Genomic DNA, 9,496 nt, shown 5'->3' on the forward strand with positions numbered 1-9,496 from the left:
ATCGGGTTCTTGGTCACCTCCCTGTCTAAGGACCTTGTAGTGGAAAATGACCATATATGATTGTTAGTGTAACTAACAATGTGTACATGACTTGTGTACAATGCTTCTCGTTTCTGACAGACAGGCACACATACACAAACACAGAAAGGTCAGAAGTTGAAGGTATAACCAGACGAGTTGTTTTCCTTAAACACAGAAGTTACAGTTACTGTGTGGGGGCAAAAATTCAGCATATAAGTTTACCAGTGTCCCACGTTAGGCTGTAAGAAGAGGAAGTACCTCTCTCGCATGCTCTGTTATATGTGTGTAAGACAGACTTCTCTCTTCAGAGAATAAAGGTACTTGCTGTTTTCATTTATTCTTGGTCGACTTTGATTTTCAGATTCCACCACAATTCTATGGCACCCCAGATGACACCTCAAAGGCTTTACTTCGTCCAAAGTGTGATATTGGCATTAGATGCTGCGGAGCTTGGATACTCCACGCTGTTCAGTGACAAGGTTGGCGAAGTCTTACTGTAGTAAGTTAAATTCTTGCACGAACTGTACAAAACTGGTAAGACATTACTTAGACTTGGGATGTGTCGACAGTGGACCTAGGATCACTCTAAAATGACTTGTTGATCACAGTATAATATGCAACTGGCATGTCGGTGTGTTAGAAGTCTTTGTTACAGTATTTTGTATGCTTGTGCATGGCTTGCATGTAGACAACAAGGAAAAACTATATTTAACTGTGCAAATTCCCATGGTTGAAGTAGCAGGCCCAGATGGCAACCCTGCTCTTGTCCACCACCCATGGACTATCGCAGACATAGAGGAGGTATACAAACAACTCCTAAATCCGAAGGACGTGGGTGGACAGAGTTTCGAGAAGAATTAAAACGATTCTGCCAAGATTTTCAACCCACTTTCAGTGAACTGAAACCTCCTGGGTCATCAACTGGGGGTGGATGTCACACGCCTGTGAATGGTATGGCCAGATGGACCTGTGATAAAAGTTCCAGACTGGGCTTATGCTGACAATGCCCAATACCGTGACTTGGTTGCACATTTAAGCACAGCCCTCGAGAATGCATTTCCAGTCAGAATGGATATGACACTCATCTTGTAAACAACAAGATTTATGGAATGCATGATCAAACCCAGTAACATGCATTTATGGAATGCATGATCAAACCCAGAACATTGTATGGACCCATAGTCAAACTGAACATGGGCTACCTACGGAACTAGCAAAAGAGTTTGGAATTATGGATTACCTTATACACAATGTAACAGACCAGGGCATAAGAATGTATCTGTCTTTACACATCTTCGTGTGGCCAAAAATCAATAATACCACCGTGCGGACGACAGAAAAGACCAACTGGCGAAAAATAAATGATAGAGATATAGTATATCCCATAGGAGCTTATTTTACAGGAACAAACTGGACTAGTTAACTGCCTTTCAGAATAGATGATTCTGAAATAGAAAAGGTCAAATTAAAATGGAACGGAATTCCTTTGAACAGTGTAGGAGAAAATCGCCTCCAACCTACATTGGCCCAGGCTAGCTCCTGCAATCTGACTATAAGTTTAAACAATATTTCTAAGTTGAAGTTCGAAGAAGAAATAATCAGCCAAACTCACGAAGACTGGATTCAGTTGAGGTAGGTTTATTGACAGTCGTATAGACAGCAATCAACCAGCTGGTTCCAGGGATACAAGTTTGTCCAGTAGACGATACTTGCACCGAAGCACTGCTGATTACAGTAAGCTTATATACAGTTCTGACATGCCCCCCCTTTCGCCATACCCTCCCTCGTTATCCAATCATAATTCAGCTCACGTACTCAGTTTCGCTCACTTACAGTAAATTACCATTATTTCCAAATGGTCAATGTTTTACCTATGCATTAGGCCATCTAAATTCCCATTATCTTCCAACCGAGGGGCCCCGTTCCTACAGTTCTTAAGACTACAGCCATGGAGCTTATAAGTTGGTTTTATGTGCTTTTAGACTTTATTCTCCTTTCTGAGGTCTTCAAAACAACACAACACAATTTTGTCATGGGTATGTATGAATTTCTTGTACTTTGGAAACTTACTGCCTACCAACATCTCTTTTTCTTTATATGATTTGATCCTGTTCTTCTATTGTTCTGTCTCTTTGGATACGGTGTGCAGTAGCCATTAGTTTACTTATTAACCAAGTGGCCAGAGTCTGTACATGCTTACTGAGATGCTATGGTCTTGTGTTGTGTTCTAGCTTCAATCTGAAACCAACCTTTTTACACCGTCACCTACTGCCGATCTTCTCACTGAGGTCATTACTCATTATATTCAGGATATGGAGAGTCATGGTCGGCCTAGTGACACATCTGCTGTTAAGGGGGGTCAATGTTTCAACCCAGACTCCCACAGTTGCTAAAAGTCTACTCAAACTCCTTCAGCCCCATCCACAAGTGCACAAGCTACTCAAGCTCCATGGCGTGTTAACAAAAAGACTCAATATCCTCCTTGTTATGCTGACAAACTATTTTATATTAAGAAGTGATTCTTTTGATTTTGCATCTTCTTAATAAACCCTTATGCTCAGTTTTGGGCCTTATCATTGTGTGCACATGTGTCCTTTCTGTGTGTGTTGGTAGCTGTGTGCTCTCAGCCTGAAGGGGTGTTTAGTTATTCTTTACCTTTAATGGCCTGTGCCTAGGACCTGCTCGCCTCCATGAGTTTAATGGCCTGTGCATTGAATAACATTTGATTTTCAATGCATGTTCTTTTTTCCTCTCTCACCTTTCCCTTAAATTACGTTGTCTTTTACATTATTTTAGAGAAAATTTCCCACAACAGGACAAAGAATGGAACATGTCCTGGGTTAATATGAAAAGATCATACAGATCATACAAAGCAAAGTGCAGTAAAATATGAAAATCTTATAGACGTTATAACAGCTAAGAATAAAACAGATAAAGGAGTCCGGTTGCTTGGTTGCCCACCAAGACTGCTAACTGAATGGGTATGGCAACCATATAGAGAAACCCCATTTAATAAAGAAGGAGTAAGTTGCTTGGGACATGGGTATAATCGCACTTCAGGAGTGTTAATTATGATGCTCATGAATCAAATGCTAAAATACTGTGCTAGTAGTTTGGTTGATAAGGCTGACTTTGCCCACACTAGCAGAAGCCTGTATCTTAATTACACTACTTATATGGAACCTATAATGGCAGGCCCGATTTGGGCATGGGTTGATATAATGCATAATCAGGTATCTCAATGAGAAGGAGATATGTTTGGACAGCTGATATGCATATACCCATCTTTATAATAATGCTTACCAGAGGATGGAGCGCTGTCGAAAAAATAGCAAAAGACACCGGAACAATTTTATATGACTGGGGAGAAAAACTTTGAAATCTAATAGAGACAAAATGGGGAGTAATCATGAAATGGTGGTGGATAATTGTTGCTATAGTAGGAACTTTAATAATCTTCATAATAGCAGTGAAATGCATGCAATGTTGGATGCAATGTGCAAGATGTTTGCAAATTGCAGCTTGCGGAAGTCGTAAAAACGTTGGGGTCAGGTTGAAGAACGAAGGGAGCTGCTGATGTGGTCAGTATAAAAACCCAACACTGACACACACTCAGTCACTCTTCACGTCACGTATTATTCAAGACTAAATCTAGCAAGGCTTTAAGAAGCAGATTTCTGGGAAACCAGGATCTAAATTTTTGATCTCAAAAATTCAACTGATCTGAAATGGCAACAAACTTCAGTGACCATGCTACTGCTTCCAGCAGCAATTGCACTAATCTAGAAGACGGCTCTAAACGATGGACAACGGTAAGCATTAATATCTGTCTTTGGCTTATGGCTTGTATCTATTTGATATGTGATCGACATCCTGGTTTCAAAATTATAATAGGACTATTCAGAACAATATACTGTCAACAATTAGAGGAATATCAATAACGTTAACTTTAATCATGTAGTAAAGGATTCAATCAAATATGGAAAATAAGGGGAAGAATCTTATCACTGATGGCATTTGGCTATACAGCCTCAGCCACTTTAGTAAACCTGTTTAAAGGACCTAATTGGATCACTCTATGTGCAATTATGTTAATGAGTTTTTGGATTTTGTTATGGGTAACCATTTATGTATGGAAACAAAATAGATTTAATAGAGTGAAAGTTCTTGCCCCAAATGTTATCTTTACTAATTATATTAGGGTTGCTCAGTCTCAAGTCTTGTTGTATGGCTGTGTATTTATGTGTAGAGACAAGATGGATTTTAATGTTCATTCATTCATTCATCTTCTACCGCTTATCCGAACTACCTCGGGTCACAGGGAGCCTGTACCTATCTCAGGCGTCATCGGGCATCAAGGCAGGATACACCCTGGATGGAGTGCCAACCTATCGTAGGGCACACACACTCTCATTCATTCACGCAATCACACACTATGGACAATTTTCCAGAGATGCCAAATCAACCTACCATGCATGTCTTTGTGCTAACCACTAAGCCACCGTGCCCCCCACATCCACAATTAATACAAGAGAAATTAACAGGCAGGTTACTAATGAAATACTTAACGTAAATAATTATTGCATCATTAAGAAGTGAACAGGGAAGAGATTTTTTTTCTATGAGTACAATGTCAGGAATGACTGGGACCATTTCCTACCTGGACACTAGATGGACATTCTGGCATTTTTTGTGTCTTGTGCCATTGTTCTCCTTATTTATACCACTTGTCTTGTGTTTGTTTTTTGCTTAGTGTTTGATTTATTATTCACAGTCCAGAAACTCAGGAACACAGTGATGAGGGTAAAACAGAGGTGGATAGAGTATCCAAAATCTGTACTAAAGTAAAAGTACTTATGGAAATATTTACTCAAGTAAGAGTAAAAGTAACTATCTTAATAGTTACTTGAGTAAGAGTAAAAAAGTATACAATGAAAAAAACTACTCAAGTAGTTAGTTACTAGTTACTTCTCATATGATTGATATGAAGCAAAAACCCTGATTTTCAAACTACTTGGAGAGCTTTCACACACCTCTCCTTAGTCTCTTTATTCTGCTAATATAAAACACAGGTTGAAGTGTATAGGCTATATAAAATGTGATTAATGGTTTAATGATGTGCTGGGCTAACCTGCTCTTCCTTTTAAGATTAAGTTACTTTATTCTTACATTTGTTACATTTTATAAGTAAGTACATGTATTATTTAGGTAGGGATAAAACAAAATATAATCCCGTTTTTATTTTGTATATGTTCTACACTTTAGTGGAAAAAAAAAAACTTAGTCAAAAAAAACTTGAGATGTCAGGATTTGCGTATAAATGCAAAACGTCTTACAGTATGCAATTCAATTTATTTTGTGGAACATGGATATGAAAATGCAGATGCTTATTATAGCAGCAACCAGTAGCCGCTAAGAGGCTGAGTAGAGGGAGTTAAAGATGACACGTTTCAGTTGCATACAGGTGGTTTATTCAGAAGTCAGATTATAATGTTTAGCAGAATGATGGCAAGATAAAATGATCTCCAATAAATGGAAAAGGAAGTAACTGTAAATCAAAAGGAAACGTTCAAAGGAAATATCCAAAGAAACGTTCAAAAGAAACGAAACGATCAACAGAAAGTGAGCGTCCCAGCTACTCACCCTCTTCCAACCTGCAAACACACGCAAACTCATAGATTACTGTATATGCACCTGTGGACACCAAGTGACGTAACAAACAAAAAAATGGCAATTTCAAAATAAGAGACATCAAAACCTTACTGGGCACTTACACACCAGCCTCTGATTATTACACCCAAAAAAAAGTAATAATCATAATACGATACAATCACAGCAGACTACACAATGAATGTTTCTGTACAGAATGTCATTTGAGAGTTATCAGTTTCGAGAAGAAGGCAAATTTTAGTAATAGGTCTGGTCAGGTAGGTACTCTTGGTCTTGATTTTTACTTGACGTATGAATCCCTTGGGAGTAAGGGCTTCCAAATCATTAACATCAATTGATGCTCTAGATATAGGACGATTGTTAAGGATTGATTCAATTTCACAAATCAGTGTGTGTAGACCCTCCTCATCCAAACTTTGTCTTCTAAGGATAGAATTTAGAATCTTTCTTACAGACCTTATAAGCCGCTCCCAAATTCCTCCAAAGTGTGAACCAGACGGAGGATTGAAGTTCCACTTAATTCCTTTTTGAAGCAAAAATGAATTGATTTGATTATGATTCCAGTTGTTTTTGGCTTCCTGCAACGCACGTTGGGCACCGACAAAGTTAGTACCATTGTCTGAACGTATCTCGACTACTTGTCCACGACGTGCAATAAATCGTCTTAATCCATGAATAAAAGAGTCTATATCAAGTGAAGATAATATTTCGAGATGAACAGCTCTTTTGGTCAAACACGTGAAGATTATTCCATAACGTTTTATAATACTCCTTCCTCGCTTAGCTTCAAAGAGACCAAAGCAGTCCACTCCAACATGGGTGAAAGGTGGTTTGTCAGGTGTAACTCTCTCCTGTGGCAAATCTGCCATCTGCTGATGACCCGTGGTTCCATGAAGACATTTGCAGACTACATATTTTGATAAAATCCTCCTTATCGCAGTGCTAGCACCAGGGACCCAATATCTCTTTCGCAAAGTAGTCATCATATAATTCTGTCCACAGTGTCCAAGGTCATTGTGAATTTGCCGCAGAATCAAATCTGTAACATGCAGGTCCTTAGCCAGTATAACCGGATGTTTAACTTCAGGCATCATAGCCTTGTCCAGACGTCCACCAACTCTAACAATATCCAAATGAAGCACAGGGTTAAGTTTATGGAGTTCGCTACTTTGTTTTACCAGTCCATCCTTCTGTAGACTAGACAGTTCCTCAGAATCTCTCTTCTTTTGGCATAGACGAATAATCTCCAATTCGGCCTTTTCCAGTTCTTCTGGAGACAACAACTTAGAAGTCATATTGGATTTGAACTTTTGCATCTCTTTGTCAAGAGTCTCTTGTTGCAATTTGTCCATGTCACAGTAATCAGTCATAAACCTTTTCCTTTCCTTGCTTAGATCAATTAAAATGTTCCTGAATCAAAGTATCCAAGCTATGCCATTTTTCAATCGCATCCATGAAGAATAGTGATTAAAGTATGGAATAAAATCATACTCTTGCTGAACTTGTACAGTATTCACCAGAACACTTCCTTTTACTTCTGGGTCATTAGAAGACACTGCACCTACATCAGTAGGATCCATAGGCCACGACACTTATGGTTGAAGAAGAAATGAAGGACCAGAAGTCACCTTTAAACCTCTGGATACCAAATCAGCTGGGTTGTTGAAAGAGTTTACATAACTCCATTGCATAGTTTCAGAAACCTTTTAAATTTCAGCAACTCTGTTGGCTACAAAGGATTTGAACCTAGAAGTCTCATTTTGGATGCACTTAAGAACAGAGGTGGTATCTGTCCAGAATACAGAATCCTGAAGATTTATCTTCAGCTCTCTTTTCCACAACTTGTCCATACGACTTTCAAGCGTAGCAGCAGTGAGCTCCAGACGAGGGATAGTGATTACTCTCAAAGGTGTCACTCTTGCTTTACTCATTAGCAGAGTAGAATGGGCAATTTTCTGATCATTATGAAGCAACAAGTAAGATACAGTGCCATAACCTTTCTCGCTGGCATCTGAAAAGTGATGTAATTGGGCAAATGTAACTTCTCCAAAGTTGTCAGGCTTAAAACACCTGCGAACCTTAAATTTATCCAATTCATAAAGTTCGTCCAACCAACTTGTCCATCGCTGAATGTACACTGTTGGAATAGTGCTGTCCCATCCCATTTTCTCTCGACACAGATCTTGAAGTATAATTTTGCCACGCAAGATCACAGGAGACAGAAAACCAAGAGGATCATAAATAGAACTAATGACAGAAAGAATTCCTCTTCTGGTAAGAGGTCTGTCTTTGATGGTCACCTTAAACTTGAAAACATCTGACTCAGCACACCACTGAACACCTAATGATCTTTCCAATGGTAACGTGTCATATTCCAGATCCAAGTTCTTTATTTTCTGGTCTCTGTCTTCCTCAGGTATGCCGTTCAACACAGCACGGCTGTTACTTATCCATTTCGTTAATCGAAATCCACCTTTGGCACATATTTCAGTGAGTCTTTGGTACAGCTGCACAGCATCGGAACTTGTAGGCACAGATACAAGACAATCGTCTACATAAAAATTATTGAAGACAACGTCTACAGTCTTGGCATCATACAGATCCTTATGGTCCTTTGCACACATTCTCAGTGCATAGCTAGAGCAACCTGGAGATGATGTAGCTCCAAACAAATGCACAACCATTCTGTATTCTTCCAGAACACCATCAATGTTTCCTCCTGGCCACCAAAGAAATCTCAACAGATCACAATCATTAGGATGCACCTTGACCTGATGAAAACATTGATTCTATGTCGGCCATCATAGCAACATACTCCATTCTGAATTTCACAAGAACACTCACCAGCGGGCTTGTTAAGTCTGGGCCTTGCAGATGATGTTCATTCAATGATGTTCCTTGGTATGATGCTCCACAATCAAACCCCACTCTGATCTTTTGCTTTTTGGGATGATATACCCCATGGTGAGGTATATACCATAAGCGTCCATCATTTCGTTCCAATTCCGCTGTGGGAACCTTTTCAGCATGGCCTTTAGAAATGACGTTCTCCACGAAATCATAGCATGTTGTTACACTATTGCTCTATTTCTTGGCATGACAACAGTTTCATTTTTGAGTGGAAGACCAATGTAATAAATGTTCATTCATCAGTCTTGCTGATCGAGAAACAAAATCCATAAATCGATGATCTTCCTTTGACAATCCTTGTTGTTCCACTTGAACGCATTCAGGAAAGTCTGTCTTGAACTGTCGCTCCCACAACTCCTCCAACTTCATAACTGCGATCCTATTAACAGTCGTATGAGGATACTCCTCAACAGCATGCTTCTCCAGTAGGTTCATTGGTCCATTAACTGTCCACCCAAACATGGTCTTTATAGCATATGGGCTATTATTTTGACTACGAATAATCTGCCATGGCTCCAATGCATCTGGCACATTAGCTCCAATCAACAACTCTACACCAGCATCAATTGACGGCAAACAGATGTGATTTAAAGGAGGCCAACAAGCAAGATCATTTTGTGTGGCAATGTTAGCTTTGCTTACAGGCATGATCTTCTGAGTGTATATACTTCTGGCAAAGTACAGTAATGCTCTTGTTTCAATCCTGACACTTCCAAATCCTTAAGAACATGACAAAAGATGGATTTATCCTGATTCATGGTTCTCATTAGTATGTTGATTTTCTTGGCAGAGAGATTAAGCTTTGACATTAAACTCTCTGTGCAGAAAGTTGCAGAACTTCCAGAATCCAGGAATGCACAGGTGATCACCACTTTACTTCCTTTCTTAGATTTTA

This window comes from Tachysurus vachellii, chromosome 2 (genome assembly GCF_030014155.1).
Source record: "Tachysurus vachellii isolate PV-2020 chromosome 2, HZAU_Pvac_v1, whole genome shotgun sequence".
Lineage (NCBI taxonomy): Eukaryota > Metazoa > Chordata > Actinopteri > Siluriformes > Bagridae > Tachysurus > Tachysurus vachellii.